Below are 16,428 nucleotides of genomic sequence, written 5' to 3'. Positions count from 1 at the left end.
GACCGCCTCTCTGATGCCTTGGCATAGGGTCCAAGTCTCCTGGATCACGTTCGGTGAGAAAATCACGTTCCCGAAGGTTTCATTCCGTTTGGACTCCGTTTGATATTCCGTTTCTTCGAAACACTGAAATAGGCAAAAAAACAACAATTCTGGGGTGGGCCTCCGGTTAATAGGTTAGTCCCAAAAATAATATAAAAGTGGAAAATAAAGCCCAATATATTCCAAAACAATAGATAATATAGCATGGAGCAATCAAAAATTATAGATACGTCGGAGACGTATCAGGCATCCCCAAGCTTAATTCCTGCTCATCCTCGAGTAGGTAAATGATAAAAAGAGAATTTTTGATGCGGAGTGCTACTTGGCATAATTTCAATGCAAATCTTCTTAATTGTGATATGAATATTCAGATTCGAAAGATTCAAGACAAAATTTTATATTGACATAAAAATAATAATACTTCAAGCATACTAACAAAGCAATTATGTCTTCTCAAAATAACATGGACAAAGAAAGTTATCCCTACAAAATCATATAGTCTGGCTATGCTCTATCTTCACCACACAATGTATTTAAATCATGCACAACCCCGATGACAAGCCAAGCAATTGTTTCATACTCTAACTTTTTCAAAACTTTTTCAATCTTCACGCAATACATGAGCGTGAGCCATGGATATAACACTATAGGTGGAATAGAATGGTGGTTATGGAGAAGACAAAAAGGAGAAGATAGTCTCACATCAACTAGGCGTATCAACGGGCTATGGAGATGCCCATCAATAGATATCAATGTGAGTGAGTAGGGATTGCCATGCACGGATGCACTAGAGCTATAAGTATATGAAAGCTCAAAAATAAACTAAGTGGGTGTGCATCCAACTTGCTTGCTCATGAAGACCTAGGGCAATTTGAGGAAGCCCATCATTGGAATATACAAGCCAAGTTCTATAATGTAAAATTCCCACTAGTATATGAAAGTGATAACATGAGAGACTCTCTACTATGAAGATCATGGTGCTACTTTGAAGCACAAGTGTGGTAAAAGGATAGTAGCATTGTCCCTTTTTATTTATTTTCTCTTTTTTTGGGCCTTCTTTTTTTCTTTGGCCTTTCTCTTCTTTTGTTGGGACAATGCTCTATTAAATGATGATCATCACACTTTTATTTTTCTTACAACTCAACAATTACAACTCGGTACTAAAACAAAGTATGACTCTATATGGATGCCTCCGGCGGTGTACCGGGATATGCAATGAATCAAGAGTGACAAGTATGAAAAAATTATGAATGGTGGCTTTACCACAAATACTATGTCAACTACATGATCATGCTAAGCAATATGACAATGATGAATGTGTCATGATGAACTAGATGGTGGAAAGTTGCATGGCAATATATCTCGGAATGGCTATGGAAATGCCATAATAGGTAGGTATGGTGGCTGTTTTGAGGAAGGTATATGGGAGGTGTATGATACCGGCGAAAGGTGCGCGGTATTAGAGAGGCTAGCAAAGGTGGAAGGGTGAGAGTGCGTATAATCCATGGACTCAACATTGGTCATAAAGAACTCATATACCTATTGCAAAAATCTCGAAGTTAGCAAAGCAAAGTATTACGCGCATGCTCCTAGGGGGATAGATTGGTAGGAAAAGACCATCGCTCGTCCCCGACCGCCACTCATAAGGAAGACAATCAATAAATAAATCACAAACTTTAACACAAGTATTCTTTAAATTCACAACTACTCAACTAGCATGACTTTAATATTATCACCTCCATATCTCAAAACAATTATCATGTTTCAATCTTTTCTTAGTATTCAACACACTCAAAATAAAGTTTCATAAATCTTGAATACCAAGCATATTATTATTAAGCAAATTACCATGCTATTAAGGGACTCTCAAAATAATTTAAGTGAAGCATGAGAGATCAATAGTTTCTTTAAACAAAATCCACCACCATGCTCTAAAAGATCCAAGTGAAGCACATAGAGCAAAATTATAGCGCTCAAAAGATATAAGTGAAGCACATAGAGCAAAACTACTTAGCTCAAAAAGATATAAGTGAAGCACATAGAGTATTCTATCAAATTCTAATTCATGTATGGCTCTCTCAAAAGGTGTGTACAGCAAGGATGATTGTGGCATACTAAAACACAAAGACACAAATAATACAAGACGCTCCAAGCAAAACACATATCATGTTGGTGAATAAAAATATAGCTCCAAGTAAATTACCGATGGAAGTGGACGAAAGAGGGGATGCCTTCCGGGGCATCCCCAAGCTTTGACTTTTTGGTGTCCTTGGATTTTTTTGGGGGTTCCATGGGCATCCCCAAGATTAGGCTCTTGCCACTCCTTGTTCCATAATCCATCACAAGAATTCACCCAAAACTTGAAAACTTCACAACGCAAAACTTAAAGTAGAAAACTCGTGAGCTCCGTTAGCGAAAGAAAGCAAAAGACCACTTCAAGGTACTGTAATGAACTCATTCTTTATTTGTATTGGTGTTAAAACTACTGTATTCCAACTTATCTATGGATTATAAACTATTTTACTAGCCATAGATTCATCAAAATAAGCAATCAACACACGAAAAACAGAATCTGTCAAAAACAGAACAGTCTGTAGTAATCTGTAGCTAGCGCAAGATCTGGAACCCCAAAAATTCTAAAATTAATTTCTGGACGTGAGTAATTTATCTATTAATCATCTTCAAAAATAATTAACTAAATATCACTCTTCAAGTAAAAATTACAGCAGTTCTCGTGAGCGCAAAAGTTTCCTTTTTTTACAGGAAGTTCAACAAGACTTTCCCCAAGTCTTCCCAACGGTTCTACTTGGCACAAACACTAATTAAACACAAAAAACACAACCAAAACAGAGGCTAAATAATTTATTTATTACTAATCAGGAGCAAAAAGCAAGGAATAAAAATAAAATTGGGTTGCCTCCCAACAAGCGCTATCGTTTAACGCCCCTAGCTAGGCATAAAAGCGAAGATAGATCTAGGTATTGCCATCTTTGGTAGTCAATCCATAAGTGGCGCTCATGATTGTTTCATATGGAAATTTTATTTTATTTCTTGGAAAGTGTTCCATGCCCTTTTTTAATGGAAATTGAAATCTAATATTCTCTTCCTTCATATCAATAATTGCAGCAACCGTTCTAAGGAAAGGTCTACCAAGAATAATAGGGCAAGAAGGATTGCAATCTATAACAAGAACAATGAAATCTACGGGCACATAATTCCTATTTGAAACAATAAGAACATCATTAATCCTTCCCATAGGTTTCTTAATAGTGGGATCCGCAAGATGCAAGTTTAGAGAGCAATCATCAAAATTACGGAAATCTAGCAAATCGCACAAAGTCTTGGGAATAGTAGAGACACTAGCACCCAAATCACACAAAGCATAAAACTCATGATCTTTAATTTTAATTTTAATAGTTGGTTCCCACTCATCATGGAGTTTTCTAGGGATAGAAACTTTCAACTCAAGTTTTTCTTCATAAGATTGCATCAAGGCATCAACAATATGTTCGGTGAAGGCTTTATGTTGACTATAAGTATGTGGAGAATTTAGCACGGATTGCAACAAGGATATACAATCAATTAAAGAACAACTTTCATAATTAAATTCCTTGAAATCCAATATAGTGGGTTTAGCAACATCTAGATTTTTATTTCTTTCAATCCCACTTTCATCAATTTCATCATAAAGATCTAAATACTCCGAATTTTTAGAACGCCTTCTAGGTAAAGGAAGATCATATTCAGTTTCATCAAGATTCATATTGCAAAACAAAGATTTAATAGGTGATACATCAATAACTTTTAGATCTTCATCTTGATTTTTATAGGAATTGGAAGAACACACTTTAATAAAGGCATCTTTGGAAGCACGCATTCTAGCGGTTCTTTCCTTGCACTCATCAATGGAAATTCTCATGGCTTTGAGAGACTCATTGATATCATGCTCGGGAGGAATAGATCTAATCTTTAAAGAATCAATCTCAAGAGAAATTCTATCAATGTTCCTAGCCAAATCATCAACTTTAAGCAATTTCTCTTCAAGCAAAGCATTAAAATTCTTTTGTGAATTCATAAACTCTTTAACACTATTCTCAAATCAAAGGGCATCTTATTATAATTTCCATAAGATTTGTTGTAGGAATTCCCATAATTATTAGAAGGATTACTAGGATATGGCCTAGGATTAAAATTCCCTCTATAAGCGTTGTTACCAAAATTATTCCTACCAACAAAATTCACATCCATAGATTCATTGTTATTCTCAATCAAAGTAGACAAAGGCATATCATTAGGATCAGAAGAAACACTCTTAGTAGCAAATAATTTCATAACTTCATCCATCTTTCCACTCAAAACATTGATTTCTTCTATCGCATGCATTTTTTTATTAGAAGATCTTTCAGTATGCCATTGAGAATAATTAACCATAATATTATCTAGAAGTTTAGTAGCATCTCCTAAAGTGATTTCCATAAAAGTGCCTCCCGCGGCCGAATCTAAAAGATTTCTAGAAGCAAAATTCAATCCGGCATAAATTTTTTGTATAATCATCCACAAATTCAAACCATGAGTAGGGCAATTACATATCATTAATTTCATTCTCTCCCAAGCTTGTGCAACATGTTCATGATCAAGTTGCTTAAAGTTCATAATATCGTTTCTATAAAAGATGATCTTAGCGGGAGGGAAATACTTAGAGATAAAAGCATCTTTGCACTTGTTCCAAGAATCAATACTATTTTTAGGCAAAGATGAAAACCAAGCTTTAGCACGATCTCTAAGCGAAAAAGGAAATAGCTTCAATTTAATGACATCATTATTGACATCTTTTTTCTTTTGCATATCACCTAAATCAACAAAGCTATTCAGATGAGTAGCGGCATCTTCACTAGGAAGGCTGGCGAATTGATCTTTCATAACAAGATTCAACAAAGCAGTATTAATTTCACAAGATTCAGCATCGGTAAGAGGAGCAATCGAAGTGCTAAGGAAATCATTATTATTGGTATTGGTGAAGTCACACAATTTGGTAGTATCTTGAGCCATCGCGACAAACAAGCAATCTAACACATGAGCAAACAAAAGCAAACGGGCAAAAGAGGCAAATAAGAGGGAGGATAGAGAGAGAGGGCGAATAAAACGGCAAGGGTGAAGTGGGGGAGAGGAAAACAAGAGGAAAATGGCAAATAATGTAATGCGAGAGATAGGGATTGTGATGGGTACTTGGTATGTTGACTTTTTGCGTAGACTCCCCGGCAATGGCGCCAGAAATCCTTCTTGCTACCTCTTGAGCTTGCGTTGGTTTTCCCCGAAGAGGAAGGGATGATGCAGCAAAGTAGCGTAAGTATTTCCCTCATTTTTTGAGAACCAAGGTATCAATCCAGTAGGAGGCCACGCTCAAGTCCCTCGTACCTGCACAAAACGATAGCTACTCGCAACCAACGCGATTAGGGGTTGTCAATCCCTTCACGGTCACTTAAGAGAGTGAGATCTGATAGATATAATATTTTTGGTATTTTTGGTATAAAGATGCAAAGTAAAAATTAAAGGCAAAGTAAAAAGCAAAGCAAGATTAAAGTGATGGAGATTGATATGATGAGAATAGACCCGGGGGCCATAGGTTTCATTAGTGGCTTCTCTCAAGAGCATAAGTATTCTACGGTGGGTGAAAAAATTACTGTTGAGCAATTGACAAAATTGAGCATAGTTATGAGAATATCTAGGCATGATCATGTATATAGGCATCACATCCGTGACAAGTAGACCGAAACGATTCTGCATCTACTACTATTACTCCACTCATCGACTACTATCCAACATGCATCTAGAGTATTAAGTTAAAAACAGAGTAACGCCTTAAGCAAGATGACATGATGTAGAGAAATAAATTCATGCAATATGAAATAAACCCCATCTTGTTATCCTCGATGGCAACGATGCAATACGTGCCTTGCTACCCCTTCTGTCACTGGGAAAGGACACCGCAAGATCGAACCCAAAGTAAGCACTTCTCCCATGGAAAGAACTACCAATCTAGTTGGCCAAACCAAACGGATAATTTGAAGAGACTTGCAAAGATAACCAATCATACATAAAAGAATTCAGAGAAGATTCAAATATTATTTATAGATAGACTTGATCATAAACCCACAATTCATCGATCTCAACAAACACACTGCAAAAAGAAGATTACATCGAATAGATCTCCACAAGAGAGGGGGAGAACTTTGTATTGAGATCCAAAAAGAGAGAAGAAGCCATCTAACTACTAACTATGGACTCGAAGGTCTGAGGTAAACTATTCACACTTCATCGGAGAGGCTATGATGATGTAGAAGCCCTCCGTGATGACGGCCCTCTCCGGCGGAGCTCCGGAATAGGCCCCAAGATGGGATCTCGTGGATACAGAAAGTTGCGGCGTGGAATTAGGTTTTTGGCTCCTGTTCTAACCGTTTGGGGGTACGTATGTATATATAGGAGGAAGAAGTACGTCGGTGGAGCATCGAGGGGCCCACGAGGCAGGGGGTGCGCCCTAGGGGGGCGCCCCCCACCCTCGTGACCGCCTCTCTAATGCCTTGGCGTAGGGTCCAAGTCTCCTGGATCACGTTCAGTGAGAAAATCACGTTCCCGAAGGTTTCATTCCGTTTGGACTCTGTTTGATATTCCGTTTCTTCGAAATACTGAAATAGGCAAAAAACAGCAATTCTGGGCTGGGCCTCCGGTTAATAGGTTAGTCCCAAAAATAATATAAAAGTGGAAAATAAAGCCCAATATAGTCCAAAACAGTAGATAATATAGCATGGAGCAATCAAAAATTATAGATACGTTGGAGACGTATCACGCACACACCGTGTCACTCGATCTCCCACCCATGTAGTCCCATCACAATCTCCAGGGGATCTCTCTATGACAAACATACACTCTCTCCTCCCCTTGTCTGCATTTTGTCCGTACGTCTCTCTCGACCTCTCTCCCTTGTTTGTCAGACCCCTCTTGGCCACGTGCTAGGGGTCTTGCTCTCTCGGTTCCAAACAACCACACACTATCTCCTCACCTTGCCTCCATTGTCGAAGATGCATGTGTGATATGTTTGCATAAGACACGCACGCTTTTTCTCTACTTTTATCGTGTGTTCTCCATGTCTCTTTCACACACGCACACACACTTTTTTCACCCACTCTCTCTCTCTCTCTTGTTAGGGACTCTGTCACGTCCATAAGCATATGGATGTTTTGAAAAGTCAAACCTCAGAAACGTTTGACCAGGTATATGTGGAGAAAAACATTTACATCTGGAATGATCATTAGATTCATCACAACATGTACTAACTTCATACTATCATTTATCTTTGGTATTGTAGATATAAGTAATTTCTTTATAAACTTGGTCAAAGTTTCAAAAGTTTGACTTAAAAAAATGTTGGAACTACATTATCAAACGGAGGGAGTAGCTCTTTCTCTCTCTCTCTCTCTCTGCTATCTCTCACGGGCCTCCCCTCTCACTCGAACTCTCTATACCGACGGATTATACGCTCACTGTGTCAGCGTATAGCTCCGTATATTGTTTAGTTGACCGGTCAACCAATCCACATGCTGCCTTGTCAGCTCGTGTTCTGTATATCTTCGTGTGCTGGCCCATGTGGCAGTGGGTGAAAATAAGTAAACTAGAGGCCCATCTGACACGCGGTGAAGTAAATTGAGGGCGCATTGAGGACAAACTTCTTGCACGCGAAGGACGCACTCGCGCACAATTCACCACTACGCGGCGGCATGCACAGAAGGACGCACTCGCGCACACCCAGCACACAACACACACCAGCACACATGTACACCGGCGTCGCCGCCGGTTGAGATGGACGGCGAGGCAGCCAACAAGCGGAGGTGGCTTGAGCCAAAACCGTATCCGACGAGCCTGGACTTCATCAGCAGCCTTCCTGACGACACGCTGCTCCTCATCATCGGCCTCCTCCCCACCAAATCTGTCCTGCGGACCGCCCTGCTCTCCCGGCGGTGGCGCCCCCTCTGGCACTGCGTCCCCCTCAACCTCACCATCGACAGCTGCCTCTGCGACGGGGATTGCAAACGCATGGCCGCAGTATCCAAGATCCTTTCATCGCACCCTAGGCCAGCCAAACGCCTTGACATCCGCATGTTCAGTACCAACTGCAAGGTCCAACCCAAGTTCGACGAGTGGTTCTTATCCCCCGCCCTAGATCAGCTTGAGGAGCTTAGCTTTGAAGCTGGACGATGTCACTCTCTGCCGCCGTCCGCGCTCCGCCTCATGCCAATGCTGCGCCGCGCCAGCTTCAGCTCCTGCTATCTTCCCCAGATTAATGTCGCGCCCACTCTTCTTCTCCCTCAACTCAAGCAGCTCGACCTCTTCGACGTTGTCATCTCGAAGAAGGCTATGGAGCACCTGCTCCGCAGCTGTACTGCGCTTGAGTACCTTCATCTTGAGCAGATCCACGGGTTCATTAGCCTCCACATCGCCTCGACGAATCTCCGATGGATTTATGTGTCTTGCTGGCCCTGCAAAAAGACATCAATTGGGAAGAGATCACTCCAACTGTTCCATGTTATGGTCATTGAGAATGCGCCTTTCCTTGAGATATTCCTTGTATCGGATCTAGAAGGTCCAACAAAAATCAGGGTCATTGACGCGCCGAAATTGACAGCGTTGGTGTACTCGTCTGCCAAATTCTCCGAACTCTTTATTGGATCCGTAATCGTTCAGGTACAACACTCATCTTCTTCTCCGTCTTCTTGAAATTCACATTTTTAAATTTCTTCTTGATGTATTTACGACCGTCTTCCAGAAAATGATTCCCACAAGCTTGACCCAGTCCATGCGCACAATGAAGATCTTAGCACTAAAATCTATCAGCCCCAATCTGGATCAAGTTGTTGGATTCCTTACATCCTTTCCATGCACGGAGAAGCTACTCATCGAGGTGAAACTTCTTTCCTATAAGAAAACGGTAATCACAACGTAGCTCAATTTTTTCGTAATTTCCCCAAATTATGATGACAAGTGTAGTGTTCAAAACTGCATCTACGCACTGCACCGAAAGAAATGTTTTTAGTATTTTTTCTCACGTGATCACGTGCATCGTTTTTATGCTGTACTACTATAGTAGCCTAGGCTAGTCATAGTGGAAAGTAACTTAGACAACTCCGATAACTCTATGGTTACCCTAAGATCAAGTACTACCTCCGTCCTGGTTTACTCTTCCAATTTTGTAGTATCAAAATTTGACCATAGATTTAACTGACAAAATGTTAATGCATGTCACTAAGAACTATATCGTTGGATTCGTATTTGAACATAATTTCAAATGGTGTAATTTTTAGTGAAATGCATTGGCATTTTCTTAGGAAAATCTATGGTCAAAATTTTATACTAAATACGAGGTAGTATTATAAAAGTGGGCTGTGTAGGCCAAAACATGTGCCAAATTCACTTGTGATGCATTTGGCATCAATGCCCCTCCATTACTCACCTGGTTTCCCAATCTGGATCACCTACTTTGCTCTAGTGCCAAATTAACTCATGCAATGAAAAAACACTGTGTGGGAGAGATAGAGGACTGAGGCAATAAAAAACACTTGTTTGAGAGAGTGAGAGGCTGGTGTAGTTGGTTTGACTGATTTGTTTATACATGTGGGTCTGTGTGCACAGCGGTGCCAACTCTCTCACATCGCGAGAGCGGTGCCAAAATCTTTTGATTTGACATCGATGTGTGTTATGTGGCATACTTTTGCGAAATATGGCATCGTCCACATAGTGGAAGGCAACAAATGCCCAAGCTCTTCACGTGCTCCTAGTTAAATGAGAGGAAACAGAAAGAGAGAGAGAGAGAGAGAGAGAGAGAGAGAGAGAGAGAGAAAGAGAGAGAAAATATCACTAGCCAGCCAACCCTATCGTATGAGCGAATGATATTGGTACCTCTTGATGACACGGCAATCTTATGCAGCCAGCTGCTCTAATATGTTCTCTTCTTTTGCAGATAAAAAAAGACCCGAAAGTGAAAAATGTGTTGCACTATAACAATCTCATCGAATGCCTTGATCTCCATCTTACAGAAATTGATTTGATCGACTACCGAGGCAGCAGATCTGAGATTAAATTGGCCAGGTTCTTTGTTCTGGAGGCAAGTGTGCTCAAGGTAATGAGGTTTGGTGTTCTCTGGCACAACAATGAATGGCGTGCTGATCACCGCAAGCGTCTAAGCCTAAATGACAAAGTCTCCGCAGAAGCTGAATTTGTTTTTGAAACATCAAGTGGCCAGAGGCTCGAAAACTTATTTGCCCATTAGTGACTTGTCAGGGCGGTGGATTTTAGTTTGTACGATAATGCTGCATCCAACTAAAGTAACGAAAGTTCTTACGTAAACTTCCTAGTAATTCCCTCTTCGTAGGTGCAGCATTACTCCTAACATTTGTAATATCAGTTTGAAACTTGTAATATTGCCGTGTCCTATTCATGCGTTTTCAAAATCCTGCGAATCAAACAGGTCCTGAGTTGGTGATGATGTTGTGCCTCCCATCTTTCACCAATAGCCACCGGATCTTGATCTGACGCATACAAACCAAGCTTCTCCATTTTTGCAAAAAGATGCCCGCACTTGTTCCCTATTTACAAACAACTCCTTGTCTCTCACAATCAGCCTCATCTCCTCCCCACCACATCTAGGAGTAGAAGGCTGTGGAAAAATCTGGCGCAATGGCCGCTGCCAGAGCCGTCCACCCCCAATCTTGGTGTTCTGTGCAATGCATGGGCATCTACGCACGAGAAATTATGTCGAACAGGGCTTGTTGTAAGCAGGCTAGCTCTACAGCCATGATGATAGTGACTGCAGACGGTGAGGATGACTATGGTATGCCGAACACGGCGCCTATACTCAGGTGTCATCTCCGGCGCAGGGTCTTGTCACTTCACTATGAGGAGCAGCACGTAATAATTTGACCAACGGGTAGTACAGTGCTAGTACTCCTACTACTACATTGGTAGTACTACTAGTAGTACTAGTAGCACCACCGTCTAGATTTAGGAGTACTACCACGTCCATCTGGATTTTAGTATTTGACTAGCAATATCTAGTAATGCATGTCACCAAAAATGTACTACTCCCTCTGTAAATAAATACATGGTGTTTTATTCCTATCGGCGAGAGAACTTAATGTTTTTTTGCTAACTAGAGTACTAATAGGATTACATGCAATGAACTAAACACTGCATGTCATGTTTGGTACTCTCAAGTCATTGAAAGCATGCACGGCCCACATCTCTCATTGGTTGATATGTCACAAAATAAGAAACAAGGAGGGAGTTAATGCACCATGCCTAAGTATTTTGGGATTATTTGGTTTTCGTAAGGTGACTTACACAACATTTCTGTTTACATGCATTAACATTTTATTAGTTAAATCAAAGGTCAAAACTTGGCGCAAAATGCAAAGGGGACTAATAAACCAGTAAACATCAAACTTCTCTCATTTGGCCCCAACTAGAGGTCCGGTGAGATGACTATACTGCATCGGCATGGAGGGGGATGCAGCTTCATTGACTTACGGCAACTGCCTTTGGGTGAATGACACGTGGCCCCAGGGGTGGCTGGCCCACCTATCATACAGCCAAAGGCAGGTGCAGTAGAGGGTCGAGGAGTAGTATGAAATCCTATGCACCTACGCACGCTAACCAAGGGCTGAGTGATCACTCGAATCGCAAGATTAGTTGACTAGAAGCTACGCTAGACCCATGGAAGCGATGAGCGCGAGCATCAGCCGGCTGTGCCAGATGGTCCACGACGCCGGCTTGCGGCCCAGCACCGAGCAACGTCTCCAGGTAGTATTGCTTGAGGCCACCAGGGCGAGGGGCCGCTTGGATGACAACTTTGTCTCCTTGTTCGACGAGGTCCTCGTCGGTTTCCTCGAAAAGTTCACCATTGTCAAGAAGCTTGCAGACGACTTTGACGTAAGCCTCCAGCCGACGTGCCCAGGCTCTGCGATGCCCGCCACCCTCAACGGCCACTATGGTAACAACCTCTTCGACGCACTGGTGGCCCTGCGACTGCCCGCAGTCGCGCCGGAGAATGTCCACCTCGAGGTCGCGCTCGCCACGCAGCGCCTGGCGCAGCAAGACACCATCGACATAATCACCCACGTCTATGCTCAAATTGTCCACAAGGACTACTACGTGCAAGAGGAGGACGATAGGACGTTGGCCTTCTTGGAGCGCGGGGCAACCTTGGACGGCACTGTTCAGAAGCACGTTGAGCTCGCCGCCAACGCCGCTGCTCCTCACACGTCGGTTGGTGACCCGACGCACTAGGGCGTGAGGGTGTCGTTGAACGTTGATGGATCCGTATGTATTTTTATCTTTCCGTCAAATCCATGTAGTAGTATATGATACTACAATAATTATCTTACCTTTTGCGTCAACTTCATAATTTTCGTACGTACTCCATGCATGAACGGCGCCAGAACCAAACTTCTCATTACTCTAGCAAAATCATTATTTTCTATCTATCGGTCGTGCCATGGAGCAGAACCAAATTTTACAAGTTATGAGTTCAAAAGGAAAAGCCTGCCGTGTTCGCGTCGCACCCCCACACAGTTGGTCCGGCACGCTGCTCAAGCGGGAATGCGTGTGGTGTTGCATTTTCACTTACAAGTGGGACCGCAGTTGAGCAAACCGACTATCGGCAAACCCCCACCCTGCCCACCGCGCGATGGCTGAGAAAACGGGAGGGAGAAGAGATGGTTGTAGCATGGACTCCAAGAAAATTGGTGTCGGATGGGACTCGTGTGGGTGGCGTGTGCCGTACTGCTAGACGTGAATGCTAGTTATGGCCCATGCCACCCCACTATATCGAGCCTATATCAAGGTACGTAGAACAAATTTCCTGCAGTCCGTGCTCAGCCCTCCTCTATCTCTCTTCTCAGCCAGCCAGCGGACGCGCGGAGCCCATCGTCTGTTTGCTCAGATGCGACCCCACATGTAAGTGAAAACGCAAGAGGACCCACTGAACCTGCACATCCTTCACCTTGACGTGCTGGTGATGAGAAACAAATCCAATAAAGATCTTCAGTGGCCGCTTTTGGAGTTACTCAAGAGTAGTAAGATTCTATTTACAGTTTAACCCAAGATGCACATCTCGTGGCTTCAACTACCACTCTATTTTCTTTCATGACACGACATGGATGCTGGATGTCCCACGTGTCTGCAAAAGGAGGAAGAACCCGACCAAATCTTCGGTTCTGCTCTCGGATTAGACTAGTTGTGCTAACTTAAAATTTTTATTGTGTACTCCCTCCGTTCCAAAATACTTGACTTCCATTTGTCCAAAAATGGATGTGCCTATATACTAAGACATGTCTAGATACATATATATTTTGACAAATAGAAGGCATGTATTGTGCAACGGTGGGAGTAGAATGGATGCAAGTTTTTGTATTGGGAAGAAGAGTACATCCATATATTGATAGAGCGCAATTTAGTTGATGTTCTATCACTTTTAGCTAGCACAGACGCAAAATCGAGCCTCCGCAGATCAACAATGAATGCATCGAGAAGGCACCAATCGAACTTACAGGAGTAGTAAAATGTATTCTTTTGGTTCTTGTTTTCTTTGGTCTTGCTTTTCTAGTCAAAATTATTGTTGGATTTCGTGCAAAACGGAGGTGCGTTTGGGGTCATGCGTTGGAGTTGGCCTTACAAGTGGGACCGCAGTTAAGGAAACCGACTATCGGCAAACCCCCACCTCGCCCGCCGCGCGATGGCTGAAGTTAGAGAAACGACAAGGTTGAAGAGATTGCTCTAGCACGGACTCCAAGAAATAATATGGTGTCAGATGGATGTCGTGGTGGTGGCGTGTGCCGTACTCCTGGACGTGAATGCTTGTTCTGGCCCATGCCACCCTACTACTATATAGTATACTAGTATTGAGGATTCGAGGTGCTGGTTACGTACAACGAACACATTAACATATGGCTACAGTAAAAACACCCACCCGACGCGTGAAGCATGTGAAGCTAGTACAAATTTAGAGAAGCGACTCGAAAGCCATTCATAAATTTAGTAAGTTTATCACACGCATATCATTTTATTGCATACAACAGGTCATCAACCCACATCGACAACGAGGATACATTATAAATACGAAAGTTTTCACCACACAACAAATAACAAGCAATGAAATGAACTTCAACTCAACCATTCCTCGGCGATGGAAACGCTTGCTTTGAACCACAAGTGATTCTCTGGGATGGGCCACCGATTGTCGATCTGGAAACCAACGCAGGACTGATCATCCAGGCTGAAGTGGCCTACTATATCAGTACCAGGGTAGGAACCACCCAAATGTCCGAGGTATAGACACAGTTGCTTCTCATAAATGGTACTATTAACATTGTGTCAACAGCAGTTAGATCGCCTTTCACCATCATCGGATAGTTTTGTCCAAGGAAGAGCGAGTTTTCTCCAAGACTATCAATTCTGTACCAGGGAGAAGGAGTTGGTGCTAGCACACTAGTATCCATCCCGAATACCATGCAACGGGTGTTGGAATAGGTCCGAAGAGTGCGACCATGGGAGACTACACCTGCTTCCTTAGCAGTAACATCATCAGTGGGCTGTATACACACAAGAAGAGGTGATCCATCAGAATTAGTTGCCAGGCGCCACAGAGTATATGGGCGCTGCTCGTCCTCATGCTCGTGATCATCACCATCGTCATCTCCCCCTTGGTTATAAAAATTTTCAAGTATAGGTGGTGGGATGTTCACAGGACCTTGGAAACACAAGAAGAAGGTTAATTAGTAAAGGGAAACTTGCTAACCCGCATGCATGTGGATGAAACAATTATAATTACGGAGGAAGACAAACGTACCGAAACTATGAGGATCACATGCAAAAACAGTGCCACTAGTGGTGGCAGCAAACACAAGGCCCTCGTATTGAATTGCATCACAGTACTCATCCGTGTACAGAAACTGATTTTTGAGCAATGTCCATCGAGTCAAACCACAAAGGACGGCAACAAGCTTGTCAAAGATAGCAACAACTTGATAGTTGTTGTAATTCCAAGAGCGGTTGGGAACTCGACAAATTGCTATCTTCCGTAGAAGACAGTCACAATGATCGTATTTGAACGTGCGTACAATACTGGTGTGCTCAACCTCTGGGCAGTGTGCTGAGATTTTTGGAAATGGAACCCGGTCATGAGTGTAGACATTCACAAGTTCCCACTCGCAGTTGGACCCAATGTAAACAACCCAATCTCCATTTGCGCCCACCCAAGCCTTGCCCTCAAGCGATGGCATCTTAACATCATACGTATCATTATCAAGCGGCATCAACTGGCACAAGGTGAGGCCTCCATCATGTCGGCGCCAGTCATCAGGGTCACGGCAAAGAAGATAGGGGAGATCAAACCGCTCCTTGACTCTTGGGTTCTTTGTAATGATGTTATCAATTGAGTCGACAATGGGCTTGAACGAACCTGCCATGCTAGCCGAGGTGATGACGTCACACCGATCAATGAGTTCCTCCACCACGTCATCTTTCAGATCGGGGCAAGAATAACGGGGTCATTTCTGGCCTGTTCCCTCCATGGAGAAGACGATCGAACAATGGCAGAAGAAAGGGTGAAGGGCTAAAGGAAAATGGAGGAGGGAGAGGAAGAGCGTGCGACAGCAGTTCCAAATCGAGATGGAAAGGCGAAGAGTTGGTGGACGGTTGTGAGTTTGCCACGGTTCACAAAGAGGCACCCCAGCCTACATGTCCGTTCGGAAATACTCCTACTACTCGCCGTCGTCTCACTGATATGTTGGAACAGGACCACATGTCAACGAAACATGGTGTGTAATTTCTCATGCAAAATGCAATCTGGCCGTGCTGGCCCGAGGTGCCGCATTAGTTATCGACCTTTATTTTTTTAATGACGTGTCGATCAGTTTTGAAGCACGACTAACTGGTACTGTACGCAGAGAAAATATAACTACTCTACCACTACCCCACCTCCAGTACTAGTAGTATAAAAAAGATATATAGGCTGGAGCTTCAGCGCTTTCTTGCTAAGGGCTGCCCACTTGCTTCTCACACTACCACCCTCTCTCCAGATCTAAAAAAGACGGCCCCTCTCTCCCTCCTCACCGGTGGTCACAGATCCGTCGGGAAAGAAAAGGATGTGCAGTGTTGACGCACTCGGGGAAGAACAGATGTTTTTTCTAGATCTTTGCTTTTGGAGCTACATATTTGTATATGATCTGTGAATCATTGAGATGCATTAACATGTTGATCTTATGTATGGGAATCGTACTAGTTAGTTTTAGTTGCGAAGCAAGATCCTAAGTGGCTAATCTTTGCTTTTGGAGCTACATATTT

This window comes from Triticum aestivum, chromosome 5A (assembly GCF_018294505.1).
Source record: "Triticum aestivum cultivar Chinese Spring chromosome 5A, IWGSC CS RefSeq v2.1, whole genome shotgun sequence".
Taxonomy (NCBI): Eukaryota; Viridiplantae; Streptophyta; class Magnoliopsida; order Poales; family Poaceae; genus Triticum; species Triticum aestivum.
Note: the sequence above shows the minus strand (reverse complement) of the source record.